A 14489-nucleotide genomic window follows, 5' to 3' on the forward strand; every position below is an offset into this window, starting at 1 on the left:
GAATGGACATTTGCTCTACTGTCTACGTAATAAACCAGCTTGCTTCTTTATATGCCTGTGATTTGGAATAATAAATTCTGAGTTTCTGTTAGCAGAGACAGTGTTGAACTCTTACGGTGATAAACTACATTTGTGGAAGTAAGTGAACACTAATTGCTCACTTTCCATTCTTAACTAGGGGTACATGCTCTGGTTTGCTGCCGGTTTCTGGTGAGTGCATGCCGCCTTTCCTTGATGACTTCTCCAATCTTTTTGCATGCAAGTTAAGAATTGTGAGTGAGCTGGTCTCAAGTGATAGATGGTGGAAAATAACTGGCACTACAAGTGTTTTAAGGTGAGGTGGTTAGTTAGTGCCCTGGAGCTCACTTACTATTACAGCTGTGGGGGCCAGTTTGGTAGTCATGTTGACAGTTGACCTGATTTATGCTGGGGTGCCTAGTGCAGTCCGGCATAAAGCACTGGGATTTTGTCAGCAAAGCTTGACTACATTGTCATGGTGATGATTTGAGGTGATTGCAGTGGAGCTGAGAGAATATAAAAGTTTAAAGTGGTTGTGGTGTGTTCCCGTTCATAAGTGGATTGCATTAAAAAACTTTGTTGTTCAGGAAAGTAAGTCTATATGGAACCATCCAAAAATGAGTGCTAGGAACATATGGGAAAAAGTCAAAATCACTAATATTGTGCATGGGACAGTAGTGTATGTTGTACTGACAATTCATTTCACTTACTGGACCAAAATAAACACTTTATGGAAAAATATCACTTGTAAAATGGATTAAAGCTTTAAGGTGCCATATGGTATCTTCATTTGTGTAATGTTTATGGGGGCATATGTACAATGACTAATTAGATTTTATGGACAAACTGTGTTTGGACCTGTGAGGTCATATGATCGATGGATGAAGAAGCGAAGGCTGACGTCTGGATGTTTTTGGTGCCCATATATATTTTAGTCAATTGGAGTCTCACATCCACAAAGATTAAGGGAATTACAGTTTTGTATTGAACACTGATTCAGCTTTTTCTAAATGTATGCAGGTCTGTTTTGTTTAACATGAAATTTTTGTAAGCGGTAATGGTCTTCTACAACAGTACAGACTCACTGGTTTTTGCTAAATGATTATATGGTAATTTATGGTCCTGTTGGGTAATATGTAGGGGCTTATTCGCATGAGAACTTATTTCAAGATAGTTGATGTTTTAGGTATACAGATTTGTTCTAATTACCCAGTGGAGAGCATTTTTTGGAATTAGTGCTTATCAAACCATTTAAGAGGGGTGTATTCACATTCATTCCTTTATATAGACATCTATGTAGTTGTGGCTATTTGTGAATTTTCAGGCCTGCTGGTTCATGATATTCAAACTGATATTAATAATTGACATGAAATATTTATATTTGACTTATTTATGGTTATCAATGTATTATATTGAACTTATACACACTGATGATATTATACACTCTTATTCACTCTGAAGATGATGTCACTTCTTTTTCTCTCTCCTCTGCTATTTACATTGACATAGCTCACATCTTATCACACTCCCCTGCAATCCTCCCCTTACCCTCCACTAGGAACCTACACCCCTCCCAAATTCTATCCAGCTCCTACCTTACTCTTCTCTGCCCACACTCAGTACACTCTATCACACTACTTATTTTTCAAAACAAAATTACTCCCCTCACCAAAACAAATAACAAAGTTAAAATCCAAATTTATGTATCCTCTCCCCCAACCTAACTTTTTTCTCTCTATTCTGACATCACTACTCCTTTCAGGTGATGTACACCCCAACCCTGGTCCTAATAACCAACTCTCTCTACTATCACTACTACTTCCTCCCCCTACACCTCTATCACTCACTCTCTTACTACTACCTCCCATCTATTTTCACTTCCCCACACAGAACCAAAAGACTAAATTTCCTCTCCCTTAACATTCAGAGCATCTCCAACTAAGTGTCTGAACTCCACACACTCATACAACAGTATAACCCCCACATCTTAACTCTCTCTGAAACTTAGCTAAAACCCTACATCCACAATTCAGAGATCTATCCCCCTGGTTTCAACATCTACAGACTGGATAGATCCCCAAAAGGGGGGGTGGTGCCACTATTCTCTATTCTGATTCTTTCAGTATCTTACCACTCACCATTACCCCTCCCTCCTTCCACCCTGCAGAGCTACTCATAGTAACCTGCCATCTCAACACCTACTAAAAACTAGCCATAGCCTCACTCTGTATCTCACAAGGGAATAACATTACCATCCTTGAAGACCTCTTATCTTGGTGTTTTCATCACATCCCGACCTCTTATCTTGGTGTTTTCATCACATTCCCTTTGAAACTATCATTCTTGGGGATGTCAATATAGACTGGAACTCGGTTAATTCTATGAGACCTTCTCATAGTCTCAGTCTACATGGTTTTACTCAACGTGTCTCCTCTCCCACCCGCCTTGACAAAAACCACTCCAATTCTATCCTTGACTGGATTCTCATAAATTCTCCAAATTGGTACCACCAGCCAGGTACACTACCTGTCTCCATCAGTGACCACCTGCTTATCCACATTACTAGATAGTCACCCAACCTCACTAATACTCACCTCATAAAATACATCCGTAACCCAAGAAAATTCAATACCACCTCCTTCGATAAAATCATTTCCAAAATTAACTGGTCCTGCCTATAATCTCTACCTTTAAATTATGCAGTGAGCTACTTCAACCAGACATTCCTAAACATGCTCAACTCTCTTGCCCCCATCAGGAAAATAAAAGTCAAAGATAAACATGCCCCCTGGCTATCCAAATAAACCTTCCACCTTATGCATAAAAGAGATGCCACTTGGAAACAATGTCAGAAAAGCAAATCTGCTGCCCTCCTACAATTGTACAGGGAACTTAGAAACCTTACAAAAAACAGAGTCAGCAAGGAGAAAAGAAACTTTCACTTCTCTGACCAATCCCTGCACACTTCTAACCCCCAGAAGTTCTGGACAGCCATAAAAACTCTTTTCAAACCTGGCTCACCCACAACTCCCAACTCTTTTTCCAATCAATCACCCTTAAATACAGCCATCCATTTAAATCACTACTTCATTGATACCATTTCTAAACTAGTACCTAACACCACCAACAACCCCAACCCTACCTCTAATTCCACTTCCAGTTCTACTACTTCCACTACCAAGCCCACACCTTTTTCACATCCCCAGTCTGACTCCACTAACCTTTCAGACCCCTTCATGCTCAAACCTGTCTCTGTTAGTTATATTAAAACTCTCCTCAGTAAACTCAAACCTTGTTCTCCCACCCCTGATAACCTACCTCCCCAGTTCCTTAAACTTGTTGCTAACTCTATTGCCCTTCCTATCACCATTCTAATCAACCACTCTATCCAAGAATCCACTGTCCCCTCTATTTGGAAGCAATACTACACTATCCCACTACATAAAGGAGGTAACTCCACAGAACCATCTAACTTCTGTCCCATTGCTATTCTTTATCCCCTCTACAAAATTCTCAAAAAGTGAATCTATTCTCAACTACTTTCACACCTTACTCAAAACAATCTTTTAACCACCACCCAGCATGGGTTCAGACCCAAGCACAGTACTAACACTGCACTCTTATCCTTCTCCCATACAGTAGCTGAGGCCAGAGATAATAACAAACTCATGTCCTGCCTTTTCTTAGATCTCTCGAAGGCTTTTGATACTGTCTCTCACAACCTTCTACTTCATAAACTTTCTCAGCAGAACAATTCCATCCCCACTCTTAAATGGTTCTCAAGTTACCTGTCCAATTGCTTACAAGCAGTTAAATGACTAAATTCTTTCTCACCCTTTCTGGCAGTTCAGACCGGTGTTCCTCAAGGCTCAATTCTTGGTCCCCTCCTTTTCAATCTCTTCACCAATGACCTACACACTGCCTGTAACCTCTCCTACGCAGGTGATTCAACTCTCATCTCCATTTCTGACTCTATCAACAACCTCCACCATTCCACCCAAACTTAATTTCATTCTGTTGAGAAGTGGCTCACTAACAATAAACTCATCCTAAACCCCTCTAAAACTAAGCTTATTATTACTGCCTAAAACTCTAGCCCAACACAAATCCAGCTTTCTCTTATCCTCTCTAAATGGCACCATCATAAGACCAGAATCACACACTAAACTCCTGGGTGTCATCATAGATGACCAGCTCAAACTAGACCTCCACATACTTCATTCCATAAAGAAATCACACCAAAAACTGGGCCTGCTTTACAGAAATAGCAAATTCCTGACTCCCAACTCAAAACTTTTGCTAGCTCAATCCTATCTCCTCCCTGCCCTCCTCTATGGCTCCCCCTCTATTTTCTAATCTACAAAATAACCTGCTGGCAGAGCTTGACCAAACCTACTAGATTTGTCACCAGCAGCTCCTATAAATCCCATCACTGCACAGCACTCACAAAACTACATTGGCTTGAACTCCCACACCTTCTGGCCAAAAGTCAGCTATTCCAAGCTTTTACAATTCTTAATTCTAACTCTGACTGTCCATCTCTTTCCAACCTGATCTCCTGTTACACCCCTCCCCATTCCCTGCGCAGCGCTGATAAACACTTACTACAATTCTATAGACCCAATAAGAACATAGGTAAAATACTCTATAAACACTCCATTTTCCTTATCTGGAACAATCTTCCACTCCAAATCAGAAGCCATACCTCACTTTCTAACTTCAAACATGACCTGATACTTTATCTCCATAACAACCCTATATGTACCTGCAACCACCCTATTTAACCCCTCCTTCTCCCTATTCACACTTTACCACTAAGTCTGATCTACAAGACCTTTCCTATTTCTATAACTTACATAACTTACTTTATCTATATGCTCTCCCTTCTACACCCTCCCTCTAGATCACTTCATCCCTCCTCTTCTACTTTCTTCTTCTGCACCATCTCTTCCTCTGTTCTGAGGCCCCTTGTACATACACGTTTCTCATTTTTTAACTCCTGCACTAGTTTCTTCCTCAGATCTGAAGCCCCCTGCACATACATAATTTCTCTTTCTAGCCTCTAATATAATAATGCCATATTATTTTCAAATGATTACCTATAACCTTAATTCCTTTACTGCTTTCCTCTTGATTTATTATCATTGTTTTCCTTTTACACCCTTATCATTATATTTTTGTATATAGCTATGTTTAATTCCATTGAGTACATTCTATTTTTTCTTATCCATTGTATTCATGACATTGTTTTGCTCTGTATTATTGTAAACTTGTCTCTAATTGTATGTCTGTTTGGGGGTTTTCCCCCCGGGTCTCCACTGAAAAGGGGTAAATTCTTACCCAGCTGGACCAACCCGGTTAACAAATGCAAAATAAAATAAATAAATAATAACAATAAATGCACACAGTATCTGTAATAAAATTACTGAATTCCAAGCATGGCTGTCTCATTATACCCCCGGTATTGTAGCAGTAACAGAAACCTGGTTAAAACCACATATATCAGGCACTGAAGTTATCCCATCAAGATACAATATCCTTTGAAATGACAGATTCCACAAAAAAGGTGGGAGTGGAGCATTAATCTATTATAGATCCTTAACAATTGCAGTCCTTTCCAAACCAGTCCCTACCTTTGATAACATTGAATTATTACTTGCATCCCTATGCATTAATAGTAATAAACACTTATGTACTGCTACACTATATAGTCCCCCAGGCCAAAATATCCCTATTTTGGAAGACTTCCTATCCTGGGCAAACCACAATATATCCAATGAAGCTATCATTCTTGGTGACAACTAGTAATTGGCAAAACTTAATCTCTGACTCCCCTGCAAATAGTATAAACCTGCACAGGTTTACACAGTTGATCACAGGCCCTACACGTACTCTAACTAACCAAACTGAGTCAGCCTTAGACTGGGTCCTAGTATCTCACCCCCATAAATTCTCCAACACTGGAACCCTCCCTAGCACCTTAAGTGACCACTTACCATCCTACGCCCATAGAACCCATATTAAAATACCCAAAACCCACTCCTATAGAACATCCAGAACATTGCCCACTTCAACCAAAATATATTCATAAATTCCCTAAAAGCTCAGCATTGGACCCCAGTAAAAACATTACCTCTGGAAGATGCTGTAAATTATTTCAACAAGCTCTTTCTCAATATAATTAATAGCCTAGCCCCCATTCACAACAAAAGAACAAAACTTAACCATAATCTCTGGCTAGCAAAACATACTAAACAAGCTTTTTTTTCCAGAGACTGAGCCTGGAAAGAATGGCAGAAAAATAGAAACCCATAAGATGAACTTAACTGCTAGCAAGTTCATAATAAAGCCAAAAAAATTGTCATAAATGACAAGAAAAACTATTTCTCTGCACAATTATCCAGCCAAAAAAGTCCTGGAAATCTGTTCCCTCCCTCCTTAATCCTGGAACCTTGCAGAACCCAACACCTCCTCCTGACAAAGAGTCACAACAAATTGCCATATTTTTAACTCCCACTTTATCATTACTATTCTTAAACTTGTCAGACTCATCTCCAAAATCTAACATAAACTCTAATCATCTAATGAGCACTCCAAATCTCACTCAAGATAATCCCAGCTCTTTTTCTTCCCCCACCAATGAAACCTCTAATAATATCCCATTAACTACTACATTCTCTATACAGCGAGTATCCACTCCCCTAGTATTTAATCTTCTAACCAAACTAAGACCATGCTCCCTCTCCGCCAATAATCTTTCATCTGAATATCTAAAACTCACAGCTGATGCACTAGCTTATCCCATCAGTATTCTTATTAACTGATCCATCTCAGAATCAAATCTCCCCCAACTCTGGAAAAAATCCATTACTACCCCATTACATAAAGATGGTAATACGAATAATCTCTTAAAATATCGGCCTTTCTCTATACTCTCACCATTATCAAAAATCTTAGAAAAGTGTATACACGCTCATCTTCTAAAGCATCTCTCTTACAATGACCTCCTTGCAGCTAATCAACATGGATTTCATCCAGTAGACAGCACTACTACAACCCTACTCTCATTCACTGATACTGTGAACAAAGTTCATGATGCCGTTCTACTAACTACAGTAATCTTACTAGACCTATCCAAGGCTTTTGACACAGTATCACACCCTAAGCTGTTGCAACAACTAGAAAAACTAGGATGCTCCCTAAACTCCCTAACTTTCCAGCTACGTAAACAACAGAAAACAATCCATCAATTGGCAAAATAAACAATCTGAATATCTGGTCAATAAGACAGGTGTTCCCCAAAGATCTATTCTGGGGCCTCTGGTTTTTAATATTTTCATTAATAATCTTCACAAAGCATCCCAACAAAGTACACTTGTCCAATATACCGATGATTCCATTAGCATCTCCTCTTCTAGCAATTTCTCTGATTTCCTTAGGATTACACAAAATGCATTTACATCTATAGAAACCTGGCTAAACAACACACAACTATTACTGACCCCCCCCAAAAAAAAAAATCTAAGCTTTTACTATTCACAACAAAACTACCAACTTCAGACTTTAACATTTACTCAAAAAACAACACAGAAATCGAACTAGTGAAGACAGCAAAGTTATTAGGCATAAGTAATGATGATAAACTCACCTACAAAAAAAAAAAAAAAAAACACTTCAAGCTTGGAAAACTTTACAGACATAAACTTTATTTGGATAAACCAACCAAACTAAAACTTTCAAACACTACACTTATCCCTTCCCTCTTGTATGGAAGTTCCATTTCACCAACCTTCACACATCTCTCATGCAATCATGTTACTATAAAATAGAAAAATTTGCCTCTGAGATGTCAAAATGCACACACCATTGCCAGGCCATTTCAGAAATTAATTGGTTTGAATTCCACATTACCTATATCATACCCAACTAACTCTTGCCCACAAACTAATGTATAAATCCAACAACTGCCCTGCACTTCATTCTATCCTGCAACCATAGTTTCATAGTTTCATAGTTTAGTACTAGGCTATCTGCCCTAGGGCATTTGTAAGCCTAGCCATAGCGATGTACAAAAATGCACAAAACTGCACAGAATAGATTTAGAATACTGTGCCTCTGACTAGTAGTGACACAATGAAGGCCCCCTTATATAATAGAATTAGTTTACTGTGCCCCTGTCTAGCAGTGACACAGATGTGACCCCTGGGGTAAACTTACGATCTCCCATCCACTCATCAAGATTTCTCTTGAAGAGAGTCAGTGAGGGGCTCTGCCTAACATGAACTGGGATCTTGTTCCAAAGAACGGGAAGCCTCTGGGTTATGAATCTATCCCTCCAGCATGTTCTATTCATACTTGTGCCGAGGTTTAAGTCTTTAGCTCTCGTGGTCCTGATGGATTTGGATTTTTTGAGGTGGAGCATGTCCATCAGATCCTGATTGGACATGGCCTTGTACGTCAGGCAGAGATCACCTCTGAGCAGGCGGTATGCTACTGAATAGAGCTGGAGTTTCTTTAGTCTGGCAGAATAAGACATATGTTGGAGACCCTTGATCCTCTTGGTGAGGTACTTTTGTGGTCTCTCGAGCTGTTGCAAATGCCGGGTGAGGTACATACCAAATGGGGCATTGTACTCAATCATGGGTCTGATGAGGGAGGAGTATAGGGGTACAATGACATCCTTGGATCTGGATGTGAATCCCTTCATGATGAGGTGTGCAAGGTAGAATGTTTTTCTAACCACTTTGTCAACATGGGTGTCAAATGAGAGGTCGCTGTCGACTTGGGTCCCTAGGTCTCTGATTACTTTTTCCATACTCAGTGGGTTGCTGTCTATGTGATAATTTGTGGGTACTTTGTTTTTCCCAAAGGGGATGACTATACATTTTTTGGCATTTAGTTTAAGGCCGTGACTCCGGCACCAGTTGTCCATTTCTGTGAGGCCTTTTTGTAGGATGTATGTGTCCACTGGTGCATCGACTATGGCACCTAGTTTGCAGTCATCTGCGAACTTTGTCAGCCACAACCCTCCCATGTTTGCTTTAACATCTGAGAAATAAATGCCGAACAAGAGGGGTCCCAGGACAGATCCCTGTGGGACACCACTTGTGACTGGCTTTGAGTCTGACATTGCTCCAGCAATTTTAACTTTATGGGTTCTGTCCTTTAGCCAGTTTGTAACCCATCTAGTGACATAAGGGTTTACATTTAAGCTGGTGAGCTTATCTATGATGCCTGAGTGGGGTATTGTGTCGAAGGCCTTAGCCAAGTCCAGGTAGGCTGTATGGACTGCTTTGCCTTCATCAATGGCTCTAGTGACTGTTTCAAAAAAGTCAACCAGGTTCAAAAGGCAGGATCTGCCCTTTACAAAGCCAAACTGGGTGGGGTCAAGTGTCTGTAGGTCCCCTATGTCTCTGTTTATGAGTTCCATAATGATTCTTTCCATAGCTTTGCAGACCAGGCTGGTTAAGCTTATGGGGCGGTAGTTCCCAGGGTCTGTAGAGGTACCCCCTTTGTGGAGTGGGACCACTGTTGCTGTATGCCAGTGTTCAGGTACATATCCTGTAGTAAGGCTAAGGTTAAATAGCATTTTTATGTGCGGGTTTAGCTCCTCTTGGAGTTCACGTAGCACGCAACCCGGGATACCGTCAGGTCCCATTGATGCTGTGTTTTTAGCTTTGTTGAGGGCAGTTCTCACTTGGACATCTGAGATGACAGGGAAATTACATTCAGCTGGGATAAGTATTTCTTCTTTTGGGGGTGAGGGAGGGGAGAAATTTGCACTGAACCTGTCAGCCAGAATGTTGGCAATATCTGTGGGTTCAGTGTATTTTTGTTGTTGTGAACTAACTCTGAGCATATCTGAGGGTTTCCGCCCAGGTTTCTAACATAGCTGAAGAAGGCTTTGTGGTTATCTTTAGTGTCCTTAGTGATTTTTCTCTCAAAGTTGGCCTTGGATGTTTTATGAGAGAACGTAGTTTTCTGCTAATGTTGATCAGAGATGTCTTCCCTTTATGGGATTTTGCTCTGTCGTGCAGTAGCTTCCTTCTTTTGTTATACAATTTGTTAATGGCTGAGGTCCACCAGACAGGACGCTTGCCTTTGGTGGAGAGGGACTTTGATTTATTTGGGATTGCATGATCCATGCATTCTTGGAGATGTCCATAGAAAGCATTTGTGAAGGATTCGGCATTGTGGGATGTGGTATCCACTGGCCCAGTGGGCTTAAAGGATACCATCTCAGTCTTAAGAAGAGTGAAGTCTGCTTTTGAGAAGTTTTTCACTGTGGTCTTTTGTGCTGGGGTGGAGGTGGGATATGTATATCCAGGGTGATTAGTTTGTGGTCAGATCTCACTAGTGAGGGGTATACCTCCAGTGTGGAGCATTTTGTCCCCATGTTTGTGATGATCAGGTCTAGTATATTATCTCCCCTAGTGGAAGAGGTGACTAGTTGTTCCAGTGCATTTGAATTTATGAATTCCAGGAACCTTTGGGCTAGGGTGTTAGGGCTAGAATAATGTACCCAATCTATGTTTGGGTAGTTGAAGTCTCCCAGTATGATGGTATTTTGTGATACATTCATATCCTCCAATGTCTTTAGGAAGGCTGAGTGGGGTTCCTGAGATTGGGAGGGTGGTCTGTAACATTCTACGAGTTGTAAAGCAGTTTTGCCTATGGTTAGTTGCACCTGTATGGTCTCTGATGCTTCATGTGCTGCTACTAACCTGGAGGTGTGGGTGTCCTTGATGAATATGGACACTCCCCCTCCCTTTGTGGTTCAGCCCGGGTTTTGGGGCCGAAAAGCATGATACAAGGTATAGCCTGGTAGCGCTGGGGTGCTCTCAGGAGCCTTGAACCAGGTTTCAGTTACTGCACAGACGTCGATGTTCTCCATACTGAGGAGTGCATCGAGTGCCTGCATCTTGAGATTTAGACGTCTGGTGTTGAGCAGCATTACCCTTAGTTTTTTTTCATTTTTGTTTTCTAAAGAGGTGGGTTTGTCTTTTGAGCCTTGCCTAAAAAAGGCACTATGGGGGTGGCAAGAGCCTTGGCCAATATCCGGAAGCCCAGTGGTGACAGGTGCAAGCCATCCCTTGTGAAGCAGCGTGGCTTGTCCAACATGTCATCCCAGGCAGACAGACATTGGATCCCCTTAGAATGACACCAGTACTTGAGCCAATTATTAAAGCTGATCATCTTGTCTTTGTATTGTGGCATCATTCTTGGTGAGGGCAAGATGCTGCTCAGGGTCAGGGTCATACCAGCCTGGGCTACATAATCAGAGAGCTCCTCTATGTCTCTTTTCATGTAGTCCAGGGAGGTACGTCTCAGGTCATTCACGCCAGCATGGACAATGATGGAGTCATATTTGTACTTGTTTTGGAGTGATCTGAGTGCGTGTGTTATGTGGCGGATCCTAGCTCCCGATAGGCAGCTCACAGTCACCCTCTCCTTTTTCAGCCTGGTAAGCAGGACATCAGTGTGTCTGACTATAGAGTCACCTATTACTAGTGTATCAGGCATGGTGTTTGGCCTTAAGGGCTGTGATTGGTTGACACACTGATTTATTGAAGTATGTGTTGCATGTGTTTTGTTTTGAGGTGGTGGATTTTTGGATGTCTGCTTTGGGAGCCTCTGTTGTTTTGGTAAGTTTTTTATTAGAGCCTTCGAGTATGTCTTTGTGTTTTTATGTGTTTGGTTTGCAGTTGTGGTAGGTCTATGTGGGACTGGGTTTGTTGTGTGTGTGGTTACCATCTCCTCCTGTCTGGTCATGCCAGCCCTGAGTTGAGAAAGTTCAGCCTCCAGTTTGGCTATATAGTTGCATCTCTCACATGTATTTGTGTTTGTTGGGAGGAGGAGAGGGTTGTCTGTGTACATGAGACAATTGTAGCATTGTCTCAAGATACCCAGATTAACCAGTTGAACTGGAGAGGATGCCAGCAATCTACCACTCGACATGCTAGAACAGTATAAGGGAGTGTTGTGCCTTTAAGGGAAGTGGATATTCACAGGGGTGGTAGGTGGATGTAGTGCTTACTTAGTACGAGAGTGCTTACTTAGTAGAGAAGTTTTGAGAACAAGTGCTAGGCTTATAATATAGCGAGTAGTCTGATTATACTAAGAGTAGAGCTTCCTTAAGGGAAAATTTGAAGAGCAGACTTGGCGGAGCCAGAAGAAGTTTAACCTTGTTTAACCGGTGCTGCGCTATGCACACAATCGCGCAAAGCCGCGCAAACGCATATTTTAAACAGGGAACTACAAAAGAGCTAGAAATGGTCCAAAACAACCAATTACTACAGCTCTTGTGCTGAGGTCACTTCCTACAGGGACAGGTAGGCTGCTCAAGGCTCCCCACTCACACTGGTGAGCAAAGAAACTTCCTCCTATCCAAGTAATCTGGTTATCCCAAACCAGAATATTCGGTCTACCAACAAACAGCTTTTAAGTATAACCAAATCCAAGAAAAGGGCTGGACAAAACCAATATTCCTATACTATTGCCAGATTATGGAATGTCCTGCCTTCCTCTATCACTCAGCTAGACTCATTAAGAACTTTCAAATCTGCACTAAAATGCCACTACCTCAGTAATCATATCTGTTCCTCTGCTCAAAAGTCTAAGCCCCGTTAAACTGGTAAAATTTACTCATCCACTCTTTTTCCTTTCCTCCATTAAGTAACTCCTCTCAGCCTTCCTAAGAATTTTCTCTAGATCAACTAACATATACTAATCTCTCTATCTACTCCTAGGCAATGTCTAGAACCTCCTAAGTATTTAAAGAACTGTTTACTTTGAAGCAAACAACAGTCTTTATTTGAAGGATTGTTATTCTTAAAGTACTGTATGTTATATAATAACCAATGCATTATTTACAAAGCCTACATTCATTGTCTATTATATATTTAAGGTACTCTGTATAAATGTTTTTGTGGTGTTTTCTCCGCAGGCCTCCAATGAAAATGGGTTTCTGACCCAGTGGACTTTCCCAGTCAACAAATGTCAATGAATAATAATAAATAAAATCCTCATCCAGGAGTTGGTTATTACTATTATAGAAAAAGAAATTGCTTAGCTTTCTTAAATACTGCCTTTGTTTAATGGGATTTCATAGGATCATAGGATCATAGGAGGTTACTAGGCTAAAGGCCCTGGGGTCCTTACAAGCCTAGCCAAGTGTTTATCCCCGAAAAAGAAACCTCAGTCAGCACCTGTCGTCCCTGTCAATGAGGGACAAAGGTGGACTCCTGGGACAAATTTGTGGTTTCCCATTCACTCATCAAGGTTGCACTTGAATAGAGTCAGCGAGGTACACTGTTTGACATGTATTGGAAGTCTATTCCAGAGACGGGGCAGCCTCTGGGAGACAAACCTGTCTCGCCAGCAGATTTTGTTGATGTCACATATTAGATTTAGGCCTATCGAGGGGGTAATGTGTGAGGAGTTAGACTTATGGATATGAAGAATCTCTCTAGTAGGGCAGGGTCCGATATTGCCTTGGAGGCAAGACACAGATCACCTCTGAGCAACCTGTATGATACCGAGTAAAGTGATAGTGATTTGAGCCTGTCTGCAAAAGGACAGGTGTTGGAGGCCATGGATTCTCTTTGTTGGGTATTTCTCTGGCCTTTTCTGTTGGTGCAGGTGTTTAGACTGGTACATACCAAATGGGGAATTACACTCAATTATGGGTCTAATGAGGGAGGAGTGCAGAGAGGTAATAACTTCCTTTTTTCTGGATGCAATCCCTTTATTTATGAGATGAACCAAGTAAAAGGCCTCAGAAATACCTCACTAAAAGAATCACAGGCCTAAAGCAGATGCCCTACGCTGACTGCCTTAAAAAACTCCAGCTATACTCTGTCGCATATCGTCTACTCAGAGGCGATCTCTGCTTAACATACAAGGTCATGTCAAACCCAGAGCTGTTGGACATGCTACACTTAAAGAAATCCCAATCCCTCAGAGCTACACGCTCCAGGGATCTAAACCTTGTCATCACAATAAACAAAACATGCTGGAGGGATAGGTTCCTGACCCAGAGACTCCCCAGACTCTGGAATAGATTGCCCATACATGTCAAGCAGAGTGCCTCTTTGGACCTCTTCAAGAGGAACCTTGACGATTGGATGGGAGAAAGGAAATTCACCCCAGGGATCACGTCAGTCACCCTGCTAGACAGGGGTCCAGGAAAGTAAATAATGTGGGAAGAAATAGCCAGGGAATTGTTATGGCTAGGCTTGTATAGGCCCTAGGGCTGATAGCCTAGTACCAACCTATGAACCTATGAAAAAGGCTTTTCTAACCACTGTCGCCATATGATGGTTGAATGTGAGGTTATTGTCAACCTGAGTACCCAGGTCTCTCATAACAGCTTGTGTGCTTAAGAAGTTGCTGTTGATGTAGTAATCAGTAGGGGCCACGTTTTTGCCAAATGGCATGATAATACATTTTTTTGCGTTTAACTTAAGGTC

The sequence above is a fragment of the Protopterus annectens genome, chromosome 3.part1 (genome assembly GCF_019279795.1).
Source record: "Protopterus annectens isolate FY-2018-M chromosome 3.part1, PAN1.0, whole genome shotgun sequence".
Lineage (NCBI taxonomy): Eukaryota > Metazoa > Chordata > Ceratodontiformes > Protopteridae > Protopterus > Protopterus annectens.